The 22,559-nt window shown below is 50.2% G+C and overlaps 1 protein-coding gene across 2 annotated transcripts in view; it reads right to left on the minus strand.

The window, feature by feature from the left end:
* The window catches only part of LOC144768339 (embryonic polyadenylate-binding protein-like), a 573,566-nt gene that overhangs the window by 325,711 nt on the left and 225,296 nt on the right, over window positions 1–22,559 (minus strand). The gene's annotated exons all lie outside the window — the stretch shown is intronic.

Consider the following 22,559-nt stretch of genomic DNA (forward strand, 5'->3'; position numbering starts at 1 on the left):
CTGGTTTGAAAAAAATTTTTAGAAATTTAACAAATCATGGGGGAAAAGGAATATCCTTTGCAATTCTTAAGGAATTAACTTAATATATTTGAATCGGTGATTGTAAACAGATATTCACTACATCACAATAGTGTGCTTGACCTGCACATCAAAACCTGTGCATGCGAACCTAGAATAAAGTTGAACAGATCTACATCACTTAAAGGAAAATAAAAATACTTTACAACTACCCTGTGGTATAACATTTCTGCCACATGCATTAGCAAATCGAAGGGGCTTACATGAAAACCTATGCTGATCTACTGTAATCACTCACAGAGGTAATTGGTAGAAGAAGCGTGATAATAAAATGCGCCAATAAAGCTATACTGGCTTGCCTTGTTGGTAAGAAAGAAAAACTATATAGACTCTGATGTGTTTGTCACTTCACTTAGTACTATCGTCCATATCTGTTAAAAATTAACCCTCTTCCTGTTTTACAGCGAAGACATTTGACAGAAATGTGTAAAAGCAGCTTTCCGCTCAACTCAACCTTTATGATCCTATGACCAAAGTACAGTTACCATTTTCAAACAAAGCAAAAGGAAGGTGTTAAACCCAAAATAAATATGACACAGCCATTGTCTTAATACAAAATACTTGCACACATAGGTGTATAGGTGTTAACACTTTTTTAAAGGGCAAGCTATTTACTTCGGTAACGCCTTATCTGTTAGGCACATAATCTAGCTGAAGAGTCCTACCTTAGAATACACAAGGGATCAGACTGGATCCAGAAGACTTTCGCTCGAGCAATATCCTTGCGCGCCAGTAGGGGGCATCAGTCTGCATACCTATATAGGCACCACCTCAGTGCCCTGACATTAGTTACTTTCCAAGAATTTCCACACCAGGAGCGCACAGCTATGATGTGCACTGACACGGTGTTTAAAATAGCTAGGGCCCTGAAAGGGTTCAGCCCTGACCCTACAAACTCGCAGTGCGGGAGGTTGGGTGGGTCAGTAAGGAATTTATGGCTACATTAGGTCACTACCAGATAAGGCGTTACCAAAGGTAAGTAACTTGTCCATCAGATTGAGACATCTAGCTGCAAATTCCTTACCTTAAAATAGATACCCAAGCAATACCATCCCCTGAAGAGAGACTGTGGACAGGTTTAGACCAGAAGTCCAGCACGACTTAGCGGCCAAGCTGGTCATCCCAAGGGACTGTATTGTCCAGGAAGCAGTGCTTAGCGAACGTGTACAGGAACGCCCACGTTGCGACCTGACAATTGTCAAGGACTGGAACACTACGTTGCAACACTGTGGTCGCAGCCTTAGCTCTGGTGGAATGAGCCCACACCATTTGCGTCCCCGGCGAAATACCCCTGGCCGGCCTCTCGTCACATAGTGGTTGCGCATTAGCTCAGAGCGCCCCCGCGATCGCTTTTCAACTTAAGCGCCCAGGAGGGGTTCTTGGGGCCGGAGGCAGCGACGGAGACCAGAGTCCTGCTAAGAAACACCAGAGAGGAAATTAGGGGCATAATCGAACACAGGGGGGGCGCGTCCCTACTGGGGAAGACTATCCATCGCCTGCTTCGTCTTTGCCGACCAAGCTCACCTGTGGAGAGTTGCTGCCTGTATTGGGGCCCGAGGCCGGGACCCGTACAGCTGTGCCCCCCGGAAGAGAGCTTCTGCCATCCTGACATTGCCCAGCGGTGGGGCTACAATCCTCAGCGCCGCCGTAATACTCGCCCAACTGGAGCACCTGAGAAGGGGGTTTCTAAAGGCCTGTAGTAGTGGCGGCGACTGTGGATTGGCTGAGGTGTGCTCGTGAGGACAAAAGGCAAAAACTGAGAGGCGAATCTCCTGTCTGATTGCCCTGCGGAGGTCCTCTTCATTCTACCTATAGACGCTCTGTCACTTCCAAAGTCTACCGGCTAGAGGAGTTTGGAGCAAGTTAAGCTGGAGCGCGTAAGACCGCGGGGGCCCGTGGACCCAAGACTACGCAATCGAATAAATTGAACCGGTATACTGTCCCTAAGGATGCGCAGCAGGCCCGAGCGCCCAGAGACTCCGGATCCGGGGGACTGGGCGAGGAGGAGCAGGAAATCTCGCTGAAAGACGTCATGGCTGCCATCACTGCGGTTAAGGCTTCTTTGGACACTGTGGCTATCGATGTCAACCTCATCAGGGCAGATATGGGAAAATTGAAGGAAAAGGTCAAGCAAGTGGAACTCACGACCACCAGCATTGTAGAAGATGTCTCACAGCTCCAGGGAGAGATAAGGGAACTACAGGACTTCCGCAAATTTGCCGACCTCAAGTTGGACGACTACGAAGGCCGCCTGCGTCGAAATGTAAATGTAAATGTAAATGTATTTCGATTTATATAGCGCACGAATCACCCAGGGGTCTCAAGGCGCTTGCTTAGGGAACCCGTCCTGGTATTCCCCTGTGAGATACCCCTGCAGGGTATTCACAAGGTGAAAGCCAGGCATCCCGCCGCGAGGGGCCGTAGTGGAGATTAAGCAAGCTATTGCCCAGAGTCGCAGAGTGTGACCCCGTGAGTCGAGTAGGCACCGGAGCGAGAATTGTCGAGTCCGTGGAATTTTTTTAGCCCGAGACCCGCCGAGGCGGGGAATCGAACCCTGGTCCACGGCTGATCTCAGCTTCCGGGTCTGCCGCCTCTAACCACTGAGCCACGCTTCTCCACACGAAATAACCTACGCAGCCTTGGGGTTCCGGAGAAATCAGATGGGCAAACACCAAATCTTTTTGTTGAGGACCTTATCCTTAACCCCTTCGATGCTCATGACGGAACGGTTCCGTCATAATCGTCGGTTGGCCTGTGCTCATGACGGAACCGTTCCGTCATGAGCCCGTTGGCTCATTAGAATGTTCAGCACAGCGCAGGAATCTGCGCCGCGCTGATGTGGTTAAACACTTGCAACCCAAAGGCCTCAGTAAGCTCTTTGTCATTGAGCGCGCCCACAGGGTCCCGGGCGGCCGTTCCAATCCAGGCGCTGTAGCCTATGTTGGCGCTGGTCCTGAATTTCCGCGACAGAGACACTATCCTGCAAAACTCCAGAGCTGGCGCTTCCCTGTGCTACGAAAACTCGGACATATCCATCTTTCCGGATTTTACGCAAAGGGTGCAACGACAGACGGTCGTTTAAGTCGATCAAGCGCGTCCTCAGACTAGGGATTGACATATTCCATGCTCTTCCCGGCCCGTCTCCGAATTGAGGCAGATGGGAGAGTGTGGTTTTTTGAACATCCCGAGGCCGCTGCAGACTGGATAAAGAGCAGGGGAGCAAGAGTTCCGGCTGACCGTGGTAGGGGTGACAGCGAGAACAGTCAACCGGCCTGAGAGGGTACCTGTCCAGTGGCTGATCTCGAACTATTTGCAGTGTGTGGTGGGTGATGGGAATGGGTAGGGGCTTCTAGTTTTATTGCCTGTGGGTTCGTGGACTTAATTAGACCTGTGTTATCGGTTTTTGGGTGCGTATAAAGTAGACTTGCGGGACTGGGGTAGGGCGGGCTCTGCTCTCCCCCCTCCCCACCCCATATTTTTAGGTTTCGCCTGGCGTCCACTGCGCAGCAGTGTTCGCCCAGGCGAAATCTTATGTTAAGACAGTACGGGGCTTTGTCCCGCCTCTCTCTTCCATTGGCTAGCTCCATAAATGGAGGCTAGCAATTGGAAGAGAGATCTGTCAGTCATTGCCCGAGCAGATTCGTGAGCGTTCCGGCGATTTTTACTCATCCCGCCCCTTTAAGAACGTCATTGCGGCGGTGGGTGAGGTGTTTTTTTTTCTCTCCAAGGTTTTTTTTTTTCATTCCTCCGAAGATGGCGGCCGGGCAGTAGCTATGGAACGGTTTGTCAGACTCCGAGCTGTGGAACTGTGAGCAGGACTCCGTAACAGGGCTTAGGTCGCTTTTGTCGTTATGGGAAGAGATTAAACCCTTTCGATTGTAAGCTCTTACTATGCATCGCACGGACATCCTACTAAGGACTGTTAGTGCAAACTAAGCCAAAGTGAGGCCTTTAATACAACACTGCCATAACACAACAAGACGACAACTCAACAAAGCCACAACACTAAAACAACAGCGCATAAACACAACTACCCCTGCAGTATATATACTAAATTAATTTACAACTACCCCTGTAGCATACTACTTAATTAGATGCTTCTCAGTGTGTCCGCCTTGGGAGGATGAAAGGCGGAGTAAGGATTCTATTTAGTGACCTACAGCTCCCCCCGTGTAGTCAACTCGCTGAATTCTGGCAACACCTCCCTACGGGACGTGCACCACTTACAACCTCTCACCGCCCCCTCGGACAGACAGCCCTCCCGTCCCCTGCCTGCATCCCCGGCCGCTGCTTCCAGTCACCCCGCCCCCTTTGGCTGCAAGTCGTTCTCAGGCTTTGTGTAGCCCCTGCTGGTCACATGGCCCCTCCCCCCTAATTACTAACTTCTGCTGCGCCTGGGGGTCTCTGCTGGACTTTAATGAGCCCTGGGAATGAAGACAAAAAAGAAGGGGGGTGTGGGCGGGCTGAGAGTTCACTTCCTGCAGAGTAGCTGTCAGTGTCTGCGCTCTGCGCCGCTGCTGCCCTCAGCCTGCACAGCTCTGCAGCTCCTGTGCGGGTCCTGCACCCCCTCTGCAACCCCCACAGCTCCCCCGGCGCACCAAATATCCTGCACGCATCTCCAGGTCTAGACTCACCCAGCGCTTCCAGGACCACCTCTATAGTTACTCACATTTCCTTCGTCCTCCACAGCTCTTCGGCTCCTCTACAGCTCCTTTATCGCTCTACAGTTCCTCTTCCGACCCTCCACATTTCCAGTTTTCCTTCTCACCTCCCGTGCTCTCCACAGCTCGTATACTCATCCACAGCTCAGTACACCTCCATTCCTCTCAACATTACGTCTTCACGCTTTCTGCCCGCCGCATGTCATTGGCCTCTACAGCTTCTACGTCTTCCACATCTCTTCTACCCTCTACAACTCTTTTACCGCTCTACAGCTCCTCTGTCTAACCCCCACCTCTCCAGAGCGTCCCCATAACTCCTGTGCTCTCCACAAAATTACGTCTCCTCGCTCCCGAACCCTTCCGCCCTCTGTCCTCTTTACGACTGTACATCTCATATTCTTTCCTGCACCATCCCGCCCCGACCAGTAGGGGTCAGTGGTGTTTGGCAACTAAACCTACCCCGAAGGACACCGCCGCCCCCAGCAGGAGGAGGGATGCTTTCCACCTGGATTACCACGCTGCCCCTGCTGCTCTTCCTGGCCTGGGGGGCGGTGTGCCCAGAGTCCAGCCTGGCAGCAAGGACCGGAGAAGACCCCCCGACTCCGGTGAATAGTGAGTACCCATCCATACCTAGTACTGCTCCATGGTGCGTAAAAGTAAAGGTCACCACCTTATATAGCGCCTGGCATGCGTAAACAGCCGCCTTCCAAGCATTCGTATTTTGCCATTTAAATGACGTGAGGCCCAGGATGATAAAAGTGAGTTGTCCAGGATCAGACAGAATGTAGTTAACTGGAGGCGCCAAGATTGCATATTCCTCTCTATGTGCAGCAGCTAACAACCAAGCTATAAACGACGCACACAATTCAGCGAAGACATCGCCGACTTCATCAGCCCGCACGCCCTCTGCTCCGCTGACTACATCCTCCTCGGGGACCTCAACTTCCACCTGGAGAACAACAACGACCGCAACACCACCACCCTGCTGGACAACCTCGCAAACCTGGGACTCAAGCAGCTGGTCACCCCCCCCACCCACTACACCGGACACACACTCGACCCAGTCTTCTCATCCAGCAAGGACATCGCCTTCAGCCACGCCACCGGACTCCACTGGACGGATCACAGCTGCGTCCACTTCAGCTTCAGAAGGACCACGATCCACCACCACCAGCAACAGGTTGCACGCAGAAGCTGGAACAAGATCACAGCCGACCAACTCGCGACCTCCCTGAGCATGAACCCTCCCACCTGCACACCGAACCCAAGCCAGGCGGCCACCAACCTCACCAAGTGGATCAGCGACTGCGCAGACGACCTCGCCCGCCCAGCAGACCCGGCAGCAAGAAAGCCCCATGGTTCACCGACGAACTCAAGAACTCCAAGAAGAACTGCCGAGCCCTCGAGAGAACCTGGCGCAGAGACCCAACCCCGGACAACATGGCTGCCCTCAAGCTCGCCACCCGAAAGCACCACCAACTCATCCGCGCCACCAAGAAAACCGCATTTAAGGAACGACTGGACAACAACGCACACAACAGCAAGGAACTCTTCAACATCGTCAAAGAGCTCTCCAACCCCAACGCCGGAAACAACGACATCACCCCTGCGCAAGACCTCTGCAACTCCCTCGCCTCCTACTTCCACAACAAGATCGCGGACATACACAACAGCTTCAGCACTCAACCGACGCACGCCACGACCGAACCCCCGCCCCCCACCACCACCCTCCGCGCCTGGACTGCGATCAACACCGAAGACACCATCCGCACGATGAACTCCATCCACTCCGGATCTCCGACCGACCCCTGCCCTCACCACGTCTTCAACAAGGCCGACGCTGTCATCGCACCCCACCTGCGGGACATCATCAACACCTCCTTCGACACCGCTACCTTCCCGGAGAGCTGGAAGCACGCCGAACTCAGCGCCCTACTCAAGAAGCCATCAGCCGACCCCACCGACCTCAAGAACTACCGCCCCATCTCGCTGCTCCCGTTTCCTGCAAAAGTCATCGAGAAGACCGTCAACAAGCAGCTGGCCGCCTTCCTCGAGACAAACGGATCCCTCGACCCCTCGCAGTCTGGCTTCCGGGCAAACCACAGCACCGAGACCGCCCTGATCGCAGCCACCGATGACATCCGTGCCCTGCTCGACAACGGAAAAACAGCGGCCCTCATCCTCCTAGACCTCTCCGCGGCCTTCGACACTGTCTGCCACCGTACCCTAGTACAGCGCCTCAGCAACGTCGGAGTCCAGGAGAAGGCACTGGAGTGGATCATCTCCTTCCTCGCTGGAAGAACACAGAGTCCGCCTCCCTCCGTTCAGATCGGAAGCCACCGAAGTCATCTGCGGCGTCCCTCAAGGCTCCTCGCTCAGTCCAACCCTCTTCAACGTCTACATGGGCCCCCTCGCAGACATCGCACGCCAGCACAACCTCAACATCATCTCCTAAGCCGACGACACCCAGCTGATCCTCTCCCTCACCAACGACCCCGCCACCGCCAGAGACAACCTACACGAAGGGATGAAAGAGGTAGCCGAATGGATGAAGAACAGCCGCCTGAAACTGAACTCTGACAAGACGGAAGTCCTCATCCTGGGATCCTCACCCTCCGCCTGGGACAACTCCTGGTGGCCCCCCGCCCTGGGCAGCGCACCCTAACCAACAGACCACGCACGCAACCTGGGCTTCATCCTGGACTCCTCCCTCTCCATGACCAGACAAGTCAATGCCGTCTCCTCGTCGTGCTTCAACATCCTGCGCATGCTACGTAAGATCTTCCGGTGGATCCCCACCGAGACCAGGAAGACGGTCACCCAGGCCCTCGTCACCAGCCGTCTGGACTACGGCCACTCCCTCTACGCCGGTACCACCGCCAAACTCCAGAAGAGGCTCCAGCGGATCCAGAACGCCTCAGCACGTCTCATCCTGGACATCCCCCGTCGCAGCCACATCTCCGGACACCTGAGAGACCTGCACTGGCTCCCGGTCAACAAGAGAATCACCTTCCGACTCCTCACCCACGCACACAAAGCCCTACACAACCAAGGCCAAACGCCAGCTTTGATCGACCGGCCACGCCCTCGCCGCCGTCCCCCGCATCCGAAGAGCCACCACAGGAGGACGGTCCTTCTCCTACCTCGCCGCCAAGACATGGAACTCCCTCCCGACCCACCTCCGCCGGACCCAGGACCACCTCGCCTTCAGGAAGCAACTCAAGACCTGGCTGTTCGAGCAGTAGCGGACCCCCCTCCCTAGCGCCTTGAGACCCTCTGGGTGAGTAGTGCGCTATATAAATGCTGTGATTGATTGATAAACATGGATGGATGGTGGACAGAGGAGTCCCATCGGGTATTAATGGATCAGCATTCCGGTTGCTCGGCCTTGAGCCTCCGACTATAGCGATGCCAGCGGGTTGGGCCACTTTGGTGGCTGCAGTGCATATTGCAGCAACATTTCCTCGTTCCTCACAGCCCCAGTGGCCAATGAAATCCCCCTTTCTACATAATTTAGAATGACCCATATCCTGCATCTCGCTCACCCCTGTGTCTGGGGTACTCGCCTCCTCCTCCTCTGGCCAAGCTCGACCCTCCATCACTCTCACCCCCCACCCAGGGTCCTCCGTCCCACACTCGCTCCATCGGTCCATTTTCGGCAGGGCCTCTAAGGCGCAGAGCGTTGCTACAGCTTTACACACTCCCTCGAGTCTGGGGTACACCTCCTCCACCTCTGGCCAAGTTCGACCCCCACGTACGCAGCTCACCCTTCACGCTCGTTTTCCTCCCCTCTTTCATAACTTCTCCTTTACCCTCCCTCTATTTCATGCTAGAGGCTTCATGCGAGCCTCAGCTGGTGAAACTCTGCTTCTGTGCCACCCCTGACCTGTGTGGGGCTCTTTGCGTGTGTGTGTGGGGCTCTTTGCGTGTGTGTGTGGGGCTCTTTGCGTGTGTGTGTGTGGGGCTCTTTGCGTGTGTGTGTGTGGGGCTCTTTGCGTGTGTGTGTGTGGGGCTCTTTGCGTGTGTGTGTGTGGGGCTCTTTGCGTGTGGGGGGGCTTTTGCGTGTGGGGGGGCTTTTGCGTGTGGGGGGGCTCTTGCGTGTGGGGGGGCTCTTGCGTGTGGGGGGGCTCTTGCGTGTGGGGGGGCTCTTGCGTGTGGGGGGGCTCTTGCGTGTGGGGGGGCTCTTGCGTGTGGGGGGGCTCTTGCGTGTGGGGGGGCTCTTGCGTGTGGGGGGGGCTCTTGCGTGTGTGTGGGGGGCGGTTTGCGTGTGGGGGGCTCTTTGCGTGTGTGTGGGGGGCGGTTTGCGTGTGTGTGGGGCTCTTTGCGTGTGTGGGGGGCTCTTGCGTGTGTGGGGGGCTCTTGCGTGTGTGGGGGGCTCTTGCGTGTGTGGGGGGCTCTTGCGTGTGTGGGGGGCTCTTGCGTGTGTGGGGGGGCTCTTGCGTGTGTGGGGGGGCTCTTGCGTGTGTGTGGGGGGCTCTTGCGTGTGTGTGGGGGGCTCTTGCGTGTGTGGGGGGGGCTCTTGCGTGTGTGGGGGGGGCTCTGGCGTGTGTGGGGGGGGCTCTGGCGTGTGTGGGGGGCTCTTGCGTGTGTGTGGGGGGCTCTTGCGTGTGTGTGGGGGGCTCTTGCGTGTGTGTGGGGGGCTCTTGCGTGTGTGTGTGGGGGGGCTCTTGCGTGTGTGTGTGGGGGGGCTCTTGCGTGTGTGTGTGGGGGGGGCTCTTGCGTGTGTGTGTGGGGGGGGCTCTTGCGTGTGTGTGTGTGGGGGGCTCTTGCGTGTGTGTGTGGGGGGGCTCTTGCGTGTGTGTGTGTGTGGGGGGGCTCTTGCGTGTGTTTGTGTGGGGGGGCTCTTGCGTGTGTGTGGGGGGGCTCTTGCGTGTGTGTGTGTGGGGGGGCTCTTGCGTGTGTGTGTGTGGGGGGGCTCTTGCGTGTGTGTGTGTGGGGGGGGCTCGTGTGTGTGTGTGGGGGGGCTCTTGCGTGTGTGTGTGGGGGGGGCTCTTGCGTGTGTGTGTGTGGGGGGGGGCTCTTGCGTGTGTGTGTGGGGGGGGCTCTTGCGTGTGTGTGTGTGTGTGGGGGGCTCTTGCGTGTGTGTGTGTGTGTGGGGCTCTTGTGTGGTGTGTGTGTGGGCCTCGTGTGTGTGTGGGGGGCTCTTGTGTGGGGCTCTTGTGTGGGTGGGGGGGGCTCTTGTGTGGGGTGTGTGTGGGCCTCGTGTGTGTGTGTGGGGGGCTCTTGCATTGTAAATGCTTGTTCTCCTTCTTTCTTGAACACTTTTTCCCGGCGACATGCACTCTGCAAGTTTTTCATGGGCGGTTCTAACCCCAGAAGGCAGGACAGCAGGGTGGGGGGTTGTTGGGTGGGAAGGTTTAGTTTTTTGTTTGAAGTTATGATTGCATCAGAAACTGCTTTTGATACATTGATTGGGGAAGTAGCAATGCATTCTGTGAATGTCAGCATACTTAGTCATGGCACCAGTTGGAGACAGTGGGGTTAAACTGTTAAGTTGGAATGTCAACGGGCTGGGGGACAAAATCAAACGCAGTGTTGTTCAGTGTATAAAGCGATATGCCCCTGACATCGTCCTGCTGCAGGAAACCCATCTAGTTGGAAATGCATGTAGGGCGTTGCATAGAGGGGGTTACGTCTTGCTGGCCCATGCAGGTTTCACCACGGGCTCCAAAGGAGTGGGCATACTGATGAAAAAGCCCTTTCCCCTTGTAGTACAGGATACCTTGTCAGATGTTAAAGGGAGGTAAGTTGGAGTCTCGGGCACATGGGAGGGCCACCCGGTCACCTTCCTTTCGCTTTATGTACCCCGGGCCTTCAAGCAACCACGTTCAGAGACCTGGGTACACAGCTGTTGGATATCTCGGAGGCTCTCTTGGTGTTGGGAGGTGACTTGGATTCTGTGATCTCTGGTGGCCTGGATCATCACTCTCCACGTAACCTCCCTCGTTCGCAATTCTGGCTGCTTGACTTCCTGGAATCAATGGGGCTGGTGGATGGGTGGAGGGCCTTTCACCCGGACACGCCTCAATACACCTTTCACTCTGGGGCTCACAGGAGCCTATCTAGAATAGACTATTTTCTTGTACCCGCATCTCAAATTACCCATGTCCGGGAGATCAAACACCTAGCTTGGGGCATCTCAGATCACTCGCCAGTGTGGCTCCGGATGGCCCTCGGTTACCAACAGGTGGGTCGAGTAGGTCCCCATCAATCCGTGGTATCTTTGCGATCCTCATATCCGTCGCGAGCTTCTTGCGACCATTGAGAATTTTAATGAGAACGAAGGCTCGGTGGAATCACCGCAGGTGCTCTGGGAGGCCTTTAAGACAGTGATGTGGGGCCAGGCCCTTTCCTTGATTCCAGGGAAAAAGAAGGAACAGCACAAAGAGTTGGTGGCACTGGAGGCAGAGGTGGGGAAACTGGAAGAAGACCTAGAAATGGACGTCACACCCGATAAGCTCCACCTTCTTAAACTTAAACAACAAGACTACAGGGCGCTGGCGACAAACCATGCTAAGGCTATAAGGAGAGCGGTTTAGGGGCGGGCGTACGAGGTGGGTGACAAAGCCGGGAAACTCTTGGCCTAGTTGGATAAGAGAGAGTGGGCAAGTAGACTGGTACATGAGCTTCGAGGGCAGGAGGGTGATTCCCTCTAGGATCCACAAGTAATTGTAGACCGTTTTACGGCCCATTTTAGGGCTGTCTACACCTCAGCTGCACCCTATCCTATAGAAGATTCCCGCCAGATGCTCACCGATATTGTTCTACCCAAACGGTCGGTGATTGACCATGACTTTATGGACAGCAACATATCAAACGATAAAATAGCAGCAGCAGTGCGCTTGCTCAAGCAGGACAAAGTCTCTGGCCCTAACGGGCTACCAATTGAGTTGTACAAACTTAAGCCAGACAAATTGGCCCCATACCGGAGGGCCATGTACGAGGACTCGAGGCAGGCGGGACTCTAGCCATTGGACTAATGTACTGCCACCATAGTCACTATCCACAAGGAGGGGAAGCCCAGGACCGAATGTGGGTCTTATCGGCCAATATCCTGTTGAAGGCGGAGCACAAGATCCTGGCTAAGCTCCTGGCTACTCGCCTCTTGACGGTGATTGAGACCCTGGTCCACCCGGATTCATCAGGTTTCATACCGCACCGTAACACCACACTGAACCTACGTAGAGTTCATGGGTTTTTGGCAGGGCGGCTTCTATATTGGAACCGGCGGCTATAGTCTCCATGGCATTTGACACCATCGTATGGCCGTTTCTATGGGCAGTATTGGAGAAAATGGGGTTTGGTCCTAAATACACACAATGGGTGCAGTTACTGTACTCCCGGCCCATGGCCCAAGTGGGGGTTAACAACAGGAAGTCAGCCGCCTTTGAGCTGGGCAGGGTGACCAGTCAGGGCTGCCCCCTGTCCCCTCTACTGTTTGCCCTAGCGCTGGAGCCACTGGCAGCGTGGATACGTAAGGACCTGGCGATTAGGGGCATGCACTGATCTCCGGACTGGGAAGACCGTATTTTCCTTTACGCTGATTACATCCTTCTGTACTTGACCTCTCCCAGGAGGTCTTTGATAGTGGTTTTGGATATTTTCACGATCTATGGACGGTACTCCGGCTATTCCATAAACTGGAGCAAATGCCTCCTGTTTGTGGTGGCGGGCGAGGCTCCGACCCCACCGCGTGGGTGCTCTCTCAAAACATGTACCGAAGGATTTAAATATTTGGTTATCTTCCTTTCTCGGGATCCCTCTCTTAGCTACTCCCGCAACCTCCATCCCCTGCTGATTCAGCTGCGCAAAGACATCAATAGGTGGAAATCGCTCCCCCTTTCCTTGCTAGGTAAGGCTGCCCTCTTTAAGATGATGTCTCTACCCAGATTCCTGTATGCACTCCAGAATTCCATGGATCCGATACCCACTTCATATTTCCGGGAGGTCGAGGGCCTCCAAAGGGACCTATTGTGGAATGGCAGGCCTAGCATCGCTCTCAGCAAACTTTCCCTGAACTGGTATGACGGAGGCATCAGCCTCCCAGATATTTAGCTGTATTACTGGGCGTCTCATCTGTCCTCCATTAATCACTGCAACTATAACCAACCTTGCAACCCGGGTTATAACAGATAGGTGGCTTCTCTCTGGAGGGACCTTTGGTAGAGCCCTTTACTCTAGGGCCCCGGCCCAATCCACTTACGGGCCCCACCAAACATGCAGTACACGTCTGGCATGCAGCCACCAATCGCTTAGGCTAGAGACGTAAGCTAACGCTCGCAACGCCGCTATGGGACTCTGATCAATTGCGTGATCTGTGGAGGAGTAAGGTTTCGACAAATGGGATCTCATAGGTATCGCATGCATAAGGGATTTGTGGGACAAATCAGATATTAAGTCTTTTGCAACGCTGCAGCAACAGTATAACCTGGCCAAATCAGAGCGCTTCCGTTACCAAAGGCTCGACACGCACTTCGCACACACTTACAGCCCGGGACCACACTACCGGAATCATCCCCACTGGAGGATAGGGTGCTGGAGGGTCATCTCACCGAAAGCACCATTTCCCTGATATATAAAAAAAACTGGTCAGACCCTCTTCGGGCTCTCCAAGACAAGTGGACAGGGATGGCATAGAAATGGACGACGAGGAGTGGCTGGAGGCAGTCTCCTCTCCCAGAGTAGTGGCCATACCAGCTAGTCTCCGACTTGTCCAACTAAAATTTCTCCACAGGATTTATGTAACGGGGCCCCAATTGGTACGAATGGGAAGGGCAGATGAGGGCGCCTGTAGGCGGGGATGTGGCCAGCTGGGAACCTTTTTTCACATAGTCTGGGAATGCGAACAGATCCAACCCTACTGGCGCGACATTCATGACATCATTAATACCGTTTTGTCTGTGCAGCTCCGTGTGGAGGCCCGTAGGTGTCTCAAACATCTGGGAACCAACTGATTTCAATGTTTGTTTGATGCAGTGGGTTACTTTGGGGCTAATGCTGGCCAAAAGGAATATTGACCAGCGATGGGGGGGCGCCGCTCCCACCTACAGTACATGATTAGGAAAAAGACTTGGACTGGGCAATGTTCAGAGAAAAGACAGTGTATGTATCACGTGGTTGTCCCAAAAAATGGTCTCGCGTATGGAAATGCTATTGTGGAGAAATGTCAGCCTCCCTTTGCTCCTACTATGGAGGACCCCCCCCCCCCCCCATCACCCTAGACCTTCCACCATGTATGATTGTGTTCTGTGATCCACCTACTGTACCGATTATGCCTTTCGTATTGCTTCCTCTGATGTCATTGTATTGCTGAGGTCTGTTTTTTCTTAAGAAATGTTTTACACAAAAAAAAAAAAGGCATGAGAGAGGGGAGTAGAAAGAGGGCCGACCTGTCTCTGCACACCATGAAACAAACTTGTGCCAACGGCAGGCATATGCAGTCTTGGTGGAGGGACGCCTAGCTGCCAAGATAACATGGCAGACTTCAGGTGGAAGGTTGAACACTCAACTGTCGCCACTCAATGTCCACGCATGAAGGAGGAGCAGTGACCGGTTTGGGAGGAGAGCCCTCCCTGGCTGCTGTAATAGAAGATCGGCACAAAGAGGCAGCCTGATTGTGGGACGGATGGCCATGCTCAACAGCTTGGGATACAAAACTCTCCAAGCCCAAACTGGAGTCACAAGGATGATTTGGGCCCAGTCACTCCCGATCCTCTTGAGAACTCTGGGCAGGAATGGTACAGGTGGAAAGGCGTACAGGAGGCCAGAGTTCCACTCAAAACAAAAAGCGTTTCAGAGCAAGAGCCACCTAGGGAATCACAGTGCAGAGAACTGCTGACATTGCACATTCTCAGAATTGGTGAACAGATCTAACCAAGGCTCACCCCACAGCTGAAAGACCTTGTACCACCTCTGGATGGAGGCACAATTTGTGATCTGCTACGAATTTTCCGCTGAGTTCATGTGCCGAGGCGTTAAGAATGCCCACAATGACTTGAACCACCAGGGCATTGCCCTGACAATCCAGCCATTTCCAGAGACGCAGGGCCTCTTGACAAGAGGGTGCACAACTCCACCGGCCCTATTTGTTGGAGTATCACTTAGTGGTCATGTTGTCCGTGAACACCTGCACTAGATTTAAAGGCTTTTAATGCCACCCGGATTACCCGAGGCTCCCGTGAGTTGACATGTCTAGATTCTGTCGGAGATCAGAGGCCTCTGATTTCCAGCTCTCCCAGATGGCTGGCCCATCACAGGAGTGACGTATCTATCACCACTGTCCGATCTAGTTGGGAGAGGGAGAGGAGTCAGACGCCGACCCAATCCCGGTTTGTTCGCTACCACTGGAGATCTTTCGCAGTTTCATCCGAGATCTGGACCCTGATGCTGCGCCCACTGGAACTTCAGGTACGACTGCAGAGCCCGCACATCCCAGCACACGTGTCACGAGCAGAATGCAGGAAGCCATGATGCCCAGCAGCCTAGGGTCAGTCTCACTGAAATCCAAGATACAGGCTGAATCAATATCATAGCCTGAATATCCTGGACTCGCAGTCCGTGAGGATAGGCCCAAAACTGCTCCTTAAAGGGGTGCGAAGGAGCATAGAAAGTGAGCAAGGTGACTGACTGCCCCATGTGGAATGGTGTTACCACTTTAAGTAAGAAAGAGGACCTAGTGCAAAGCACCAACTTACCACAGAAGATGGCCAGGTAAGGAGACTTGGAGGACAGATCAGAAAAAAGAGGGAATCTATTATACAACATCAGAACCACACAGGTAATTTCAGATTCAATAGTTCCTCGAATTTAAAAAGAAAACCAGAGCGTCCACGCATTTCGGTGTGCTGCCAAATTATGCACCACCTTCATCATGTTTGATTGATTTGTCGCATGTACGTTTTAGGCTGCTGTACATATTGTTGATATATTTTCTTTATTAATTATGTCATACATGAATGTTTAATTGATAATAAAGTTGTGATTTTTTAATATATTACTGTATGTTTATAAGTTTGCTGAGTTCTCCTTATGCCGATTGAATTGATACATAATGATCAGGTTGACATGTAGTATGTATGATTGATTGTGGTTTACATGTTAGGCATACCAAGGGAATGGTTGAATTTACAGACTACTTGGATGACAGAGCCTGCAATCCACTCACCCTCCTGGCATACGTTATTGCCACTAAAAAGCCTGTTTTGATGGCGAGCAGCTGGATGGGGCAGTTGTGCAGAAGTTTGAATGGAGCACACATCAGGAACATGGGAACCAGATTGAGGTCCCATTGAGGGATGATGAATGGGGCAGGTGGGAACATATGTACAAGCCCCTTAAGAAATGTGTTTACCATAGGGGATTTAAATAAGGGGGTTGGTACACTTTAAGAGTGCCCAGAGCAGAGCCCTGCTGGGCATGGGTCAAAATAAAGAGGAGGACTTGAGAGGGAAGCAGAAAGAGGGTCAAGTAACCATTCTGTTCAACACTTTACAAAACGTTGCCACCTGCAGGCATACACTGTCTTGGTGGAGAGACGCCTGGCTGCCAAAATCACATCACAGACTTTGGGAGAAAGGTCAAAAATGGTCAACTGCCGCTGCTCTATCTCCACAAGAAAGAGTAGAGTTGACAGGTTCGGATAGAGGGTTTTTCCCTGATCCAGCAACAGAAGATCCTCCCAAAGGGACAGCCTGATTGGAGGATTGATGATCAGTTGGAGAAGCTCAGGATACCACACTTTCCATGCCTAGTCTGGAGCCACAAGAATGACTTGGGACCGGTCACTGCTGATCTTCTTGGGCACTCTGGATAGGAGTAATATTGGCGGAAAGGCATACAGGAAGCCTAAGCTCCACTCGAGATGTAAAGTGCTACCAGGCAAGGGCCGCCTTGGAAACTTCAGGGTGCAAAATTGCTGACATTGCGTGTTCTCGGTGGAGGTAAACAGATCTAAGCAAGGCTCTCCTCACTTCCAAAATGGACCTTGCACCTCCTCCAGGTGGAGACGCCATTCAAGATCCGCTAGGCATCAATGGAGGAGTTTGTTCACCCTGGCGTTCAGAGTACCTGCCAGTGTAGTGTAGTTCCTATTTTCCCAATAGGCTCTGCGCATTGGAATAGTACCTACAGCAGTAAAGGCCTAGGCCAGACGTTAACTAGGTCTACTACTGTCGATACTAGACTTAATTTTTGGGTTTGCCAGCTGAGCTCAGAGTTCGCTAGAAACTTTCTCGAATGTTCAAGGAAGGATTAACTCCCCTGATTAGACAAGAAGGGATTTAGTTTCTGACAACCATAGAACATGACAACTTTGCTCTCCCCTAATCAAGAGTCAATCTCAAGAGTCGTGTGAGCACAAGGCAATTATTTTACTCAGTCAGTACGTGCATTCTTAGTCTCATCAGAATGTAGAGAAAAGGAAGAGACGGGCGTGTTCAATAAAAAGGTGTTATTTATTGATCAGTCTCTTTTCTCGTACAAGAGAAATGGATCGATATTATTGCAATACTTATTGTTAAGTAAAGTGCATACATTAGAAGCAATAGTATAAAATAATACTGTAAAAACATTGATATGGTTTCTGAGCCATATGATGTTTAAAATGATTAAAATATATTTACATACACATATACATTTGACTAAACGTACTCAACTGGTGTTTCTAAATACGCCTACCCCGTGTACCTGACCTAAGTCTAATGCGTGGGCGGGAATAGAAAGTTACAGTTTAAGTTAAGTTTGTTTTTGCCAAGTGAATAACTAAAGAATTCTCTGTGAGGGGTTATTCAGTTCTGTACCTGGAATTTAGGATGAATGAGGAATGGTATCTCTTTCTCTGCTCTCGATATTCCAGGCTGCCTGCGAGGGCTACCCGGAAGCGCCGGTGCTGGGTCTCTCGGCTTGAGATAGCAGCGCGTCTCTCAGCGCGTCAGGAAGGCGGGGCTGTTGCCTGCGGGGTCTGCTTCTGCTCTTGGCTTCGGCAAGTATGGCTGCTCCGTCTTGTCACCACGCGTGTGTTTGCATAGGGCAAGGTCGGCAATATTTATACCTTAAAGGTGCCGGGATTGACGTAAGGATGGACATAGGTACGTCAATAAAGATGTCATACGACTTGCTCGTTAGCACATTCTTTACTAAGGTTCTCTGTGAAATCAAAACAATGGCCGCACGGATTATCCAGGTTGTCATAGGTTTGATTTGTTATGAGAACGTCGTATGCCTTATCAGGGGCTGGAGGAATGTCGCTTGTCTAATTAGATCTCAAGCGTTATGACCTAATCAGATAACACGTTCCTGTGCCGTAGTGTGACTGCGTCAGATAACGGTATCTGCATCATGGGGGTTTTCTTGCCTCATGGGCTGACTGTTAGTTAACTAGCTAGGTAGTTTAACCAGAATAGGGTCAGGAATAGGGGGATCGATTCAGAACCTATAGGAATATATGACACCCACTCCACGCTAACTATGGTCATATCTACTAATCTATGCATAGTATAACATAGTACAACATACTATAGAGTATAGTGTATACCTTACCACCCCAAAATACATAAATGCATTTTGAAATTTTCAAATATACTGAAAAATTGCAGTCATATATTGTATGCACTTAAGCTATGAATTAAATGCAAAAGTAAGCACGCATTTTATGCATTATTGCTTGTTGGTATATGAGAAATACACATGAAATGGCTCTTAATATGGCTATACAGAAAAAAAGTCGAAACCATTTCATCACATAATATATTTTGTGAACATACCAGCGGGCAGCTAAAGTCTATATAAAGTCTATAAAGTATCTAAAAATAGAAATCTTAGTTCTCTAGGAATAGTTTTCTTACTTTAAGCAGAAGATCAGTGTCCCGGGGAAAAAATATATAGAAAAATATTTTAAGGGCTTGCTGAAAAAAGTTGCTGTCCGTGAACTGGATTGTAATTGTTCATGTGACTTTATTTTTAAAGTTGAAGGCCGAATTCAGGGAACGCCGTGTGCGAGTTTACTCAAAAGTCTCTATTTCTGTTCCGGAGAGAACATCATATCATTCAGGCTTTCGAAAAAACTGTCAACAGCTTCATGGGAAAGTTCCTCTAAGTCAGAAATAGGGGTAACCATGCATTCGTGCGCATGATTGTCTCCATTGACATTCTGATTTGCATTGCTGACAGAAGGTCGTACCTGTTCGATGCTGCTTTCATCTCGAACTTCACTACCCTTCAATCGTAGTGGTGAAGATTCCAGGAATGCCGTCATCAGAATTGGCAGCCTTTGAGGGCAGCACAGTGCGTGAACCTTGGTAGGAACCAACAGTGTATCTGCATCCACCGGCGCATCCGATTGTAGCGTCAGACAGGTGTCTAACACGCATTCTTCTCCGCATAGCAGACACCTTAGTACAGGTAAAACACACCTTTGCCACATTGGTCGAAATGATAGAAACCAAGTCATGTTTAGGTCTCTAAGCCGGGAGAGTCCCAGGATTTTTGATATCCGGTCCCGGTATCCAATGGCTAGGATCGTATCTTCCATTGTCGCGAGAGTTTGATCTGTGACATGGGTTGCCATAACGGAAAATAAGGACTAGGAATAGGATTCCTGCAATTAGTCCCAGGATCAGGGGAAGTCCGCCAAAAATCGAATGGACGAAATCTGGAAAAATACCCAGTATGGCTTTGAATGGTGTTAATGCCATCGAAAATACTGTCTTAAATACCTTTGAGACCCCAGTGGTATCAGAAATATTTAAGATTTCGCTCAGGATTTCCGCGAAATGTACGGGGGAATTAGTTGATAATAATGTATGTATCTCTGCAGTCGTCCTTGCGACTTGTAGATCATACGTTTCTTTAGATGACGTGAGCCTTGTAGGCGTCTGAAGAAGCACTGTTTTCATTCTGCTTAAAGTATCTATTCGAATAGAAGTAATTTTCAAACCGGGCCATGCCCTTGCCTCCCTGTCTGGAAAGGAGCTGGGGAATAAAGAACGTCCACAGCACTTGACCTTCGCCGTCGTAGTGACGAGATAAGGAGTCCCGGGCATAAGACTACAACATCTGCGGTCTACAATAAGAATGTAACTCCCATTATAGAGTCTTTGAAAGAATGGTTCTATTTCAGTTGCAGGTGCGCCTTGCTGGTGACATGAAAGGTTGTATGAATTCCCTTCACAGGCTCCGTGCAAACTAATACCGTTACACAGAAGCGTGCCGCTTAGTGACATAGCACAATTGTTGCCACCAAGAAACACTTTCTGTCCTTTGTTACTGACACATGCATGTGAATAGGGCAGGTTCCAAGTTGTTTTAAGGTACCCCTTTCCCAATTTCTCGTACATGCCAGCCTGTATATATTTTTGGCAGTATTGAAACCTGAAGGTTGAGATTGGAATATTTATGATTCCGTGGATTATCCATTCACTGACAGGTCGTTCTGACATTGTCATTGGTAATCTTTCTAGTTTTTCAATGCTCAAGATTGTATAATCAGCACCCTTCTGCGCCATACCGATTTGTCTATCAGTAAGGTTAAAGATTTGGAATAGTGACGTTGTGTTGATTAAACGCCAAGGCACGTAGCCTGAACGCAGATTTTGTAACGTCCAGCCAAGCTGTACAATAGAACGCAATTGTGACTGACCATGTTGTAATAACAGTAAGTCTTGCGATAGTATATCGATTGCTGAAGACACAATGCTGTCCAATGAAAAAATTCTGGAGGACAGAGTCATTAACCCATTGTCCACTACAGAAAGTGATTTTTCCAAATTAATACGGTCAATTTCCCGTATTCTCTCTGCTGTCTCAATTTGAGTAACCTTCCAGGCCTCATTGTATGCTGCATATACAGAGGCTGCTATGAAACGCTTTTGACGCTGTTTGCGCGGTCCCAGTATGAAATCACGCAAGTCAGCACCATCAGTAAGTAAAGTTAGGTGTTGCTTAATTTCAGGCAGTGTGGAAGTTTGTAGCCATTGAAGGCATAATTTGCCCACACTGTAGGTTGTTATTATCCCTGGGTGATGTCTTTGGGGATATCTAGGGTCTGGCCTGGTCATTTTGAAACCCTGTGTTTTATTCAGGAATCTATCTTGACAGTTATTTGTATCTGTGGGCCAGATCAACCATTGTTTCCAATCAGGATGTGTTCTGTTTTGGTTAAGTATATGGTTTATGTCTATTTCTTCATCAGAGCTATTGCTAAACATTGTCGGCTTTGGAATAGACAGGTTATTTAAATCTTTGATTTTGGCTAAGCCAAGACAGGTGGTTTGTTGAACAGTGTCATTTAAAAATATCATTTGTTCTGGGATCATGCAGGCTCTAAACAAAGCTTCTAAACCCTGTACTTGCCATTCTTTTGTACCCCAAACACTTTTCAAATCAACATTTTTGTCCCAATAATCAAATCCAAAAGTATTCATTTTTTCAAAGAATGAATCTGAATATATCAATTTTGTGTTGGTTATCATGGTTTTCATCCCTGTCTTGTTTGACAATTTGTAATAAAATGTTTCAGCATTAGTTATGTTAAAACCTGAAAAATATGAATATTTGTCATAAACGGTTCTAGAGCTCCCTTTTGGAGGTGTAGCACAATGTTCCCATTGATTATAATTTAAAACATTTCTAGGTTGTGCAGATTTATGCAAGAAATGGTTACCATAATGGTTATAGCAATACATACTATCATAATTTGTAGAACCCTGCAAATAATCATGTTTTGTAAATTTAGCAGACATTACTAAGTCAGACATCATATTATTTATACTTTCAAAGTCCCAATCATCAGCAAATGAGTTTGGTTTTGCAAAATCACTCAAGGAGATCTTGATTTGGTGTGGATATTTCAGGATCTCGACCGGACCATAAATTTCATAGTCAGTGTTGTCCCAGGCTACCCCACCAGGTATTGGAATTGCTGTGAAGTTGGCTGAAGAAAGTTCTGAAGAAAGTTCTCGTTTCTTGACGTGTGAAGATGTGTGTGGTTTGAGGACCAAGTTGATGTTCTGACTTGCTGTGTCCATTTTAGCATATTTTCCCTCAATGAAGCGTCCCAAAGTAAATACCATGATGAGCCAAAGTATGAGGATAAATGCACCAAAACCCACCCAAAATTCAATCCATGGAGAAACCAGATATGTTTCTTTCAGTTGTTTCAAAAGTTCCTTAGCTTTGTCTTTAAAGGATTTTGATGATGGCTGTGTCTTTTGTTCACTGAAGCCGTCAGAGGAATCATCGAAGTTGATGAAGTAACCAGATGCAGTTCTGTCAATTGTTCCAATTGGTTCAGGATTTTTGTTTTTTGCATTTTCACTTGGTACTTCAGTATAGATTGGTGTCTCTCTGCTAAATGTCTTTCTTTGGGTTTTCAGAGGTCTTAGTTCTATTGCATTGTTGCATAGTCCTTGTTGTTCTTCTGTAGGCGTTTCGAATGTGATGAGCCTCTTTGATAGGACCTCTGTACTGGTAGCAAACCTTGGTGTTCTGCTACTTATTGGGAGTCCACTTGGCCTACTGTTTGTTATCGGCCACATGTTGTGGTTTTACCAGGTCGATGGATACAACTCGGTTCTCCTTTTTTCCAGCAAGTGGCGGTAGTACAACTGATCTTGTCCCGTTGACAGACAAGACAGGAACTGCTTTTCTGTAAGAAGGCCCAAATTCCTTCTTTACCGCGATCTTCTCCCTGACTAGATCCCCGACTTTTGGAATCCAGACAGGTCTTGCTGGGACAGGTGGTGAATCTTCAGTGGTCGTTGGCTGTTGTTTCAACTGTATGTTGCTCAGGTCTTTTCTTGTTTTGTTTAAGTCCTGCAAAATAGC

Source organism: Lissotriton helveticus, chromosome 7 (assembly GCF_964261635.1).
Source record: "Lissotriton helveticus chromosome 7, aLisHel1.1, whole genome shotgun sequence".
Taxonomy (NCBI): Eukaryota; Metazoa; Chordata; class Amphibia; order Caudata; family Salamandridae; genus Lissotriton; species Lissotriton helveticus.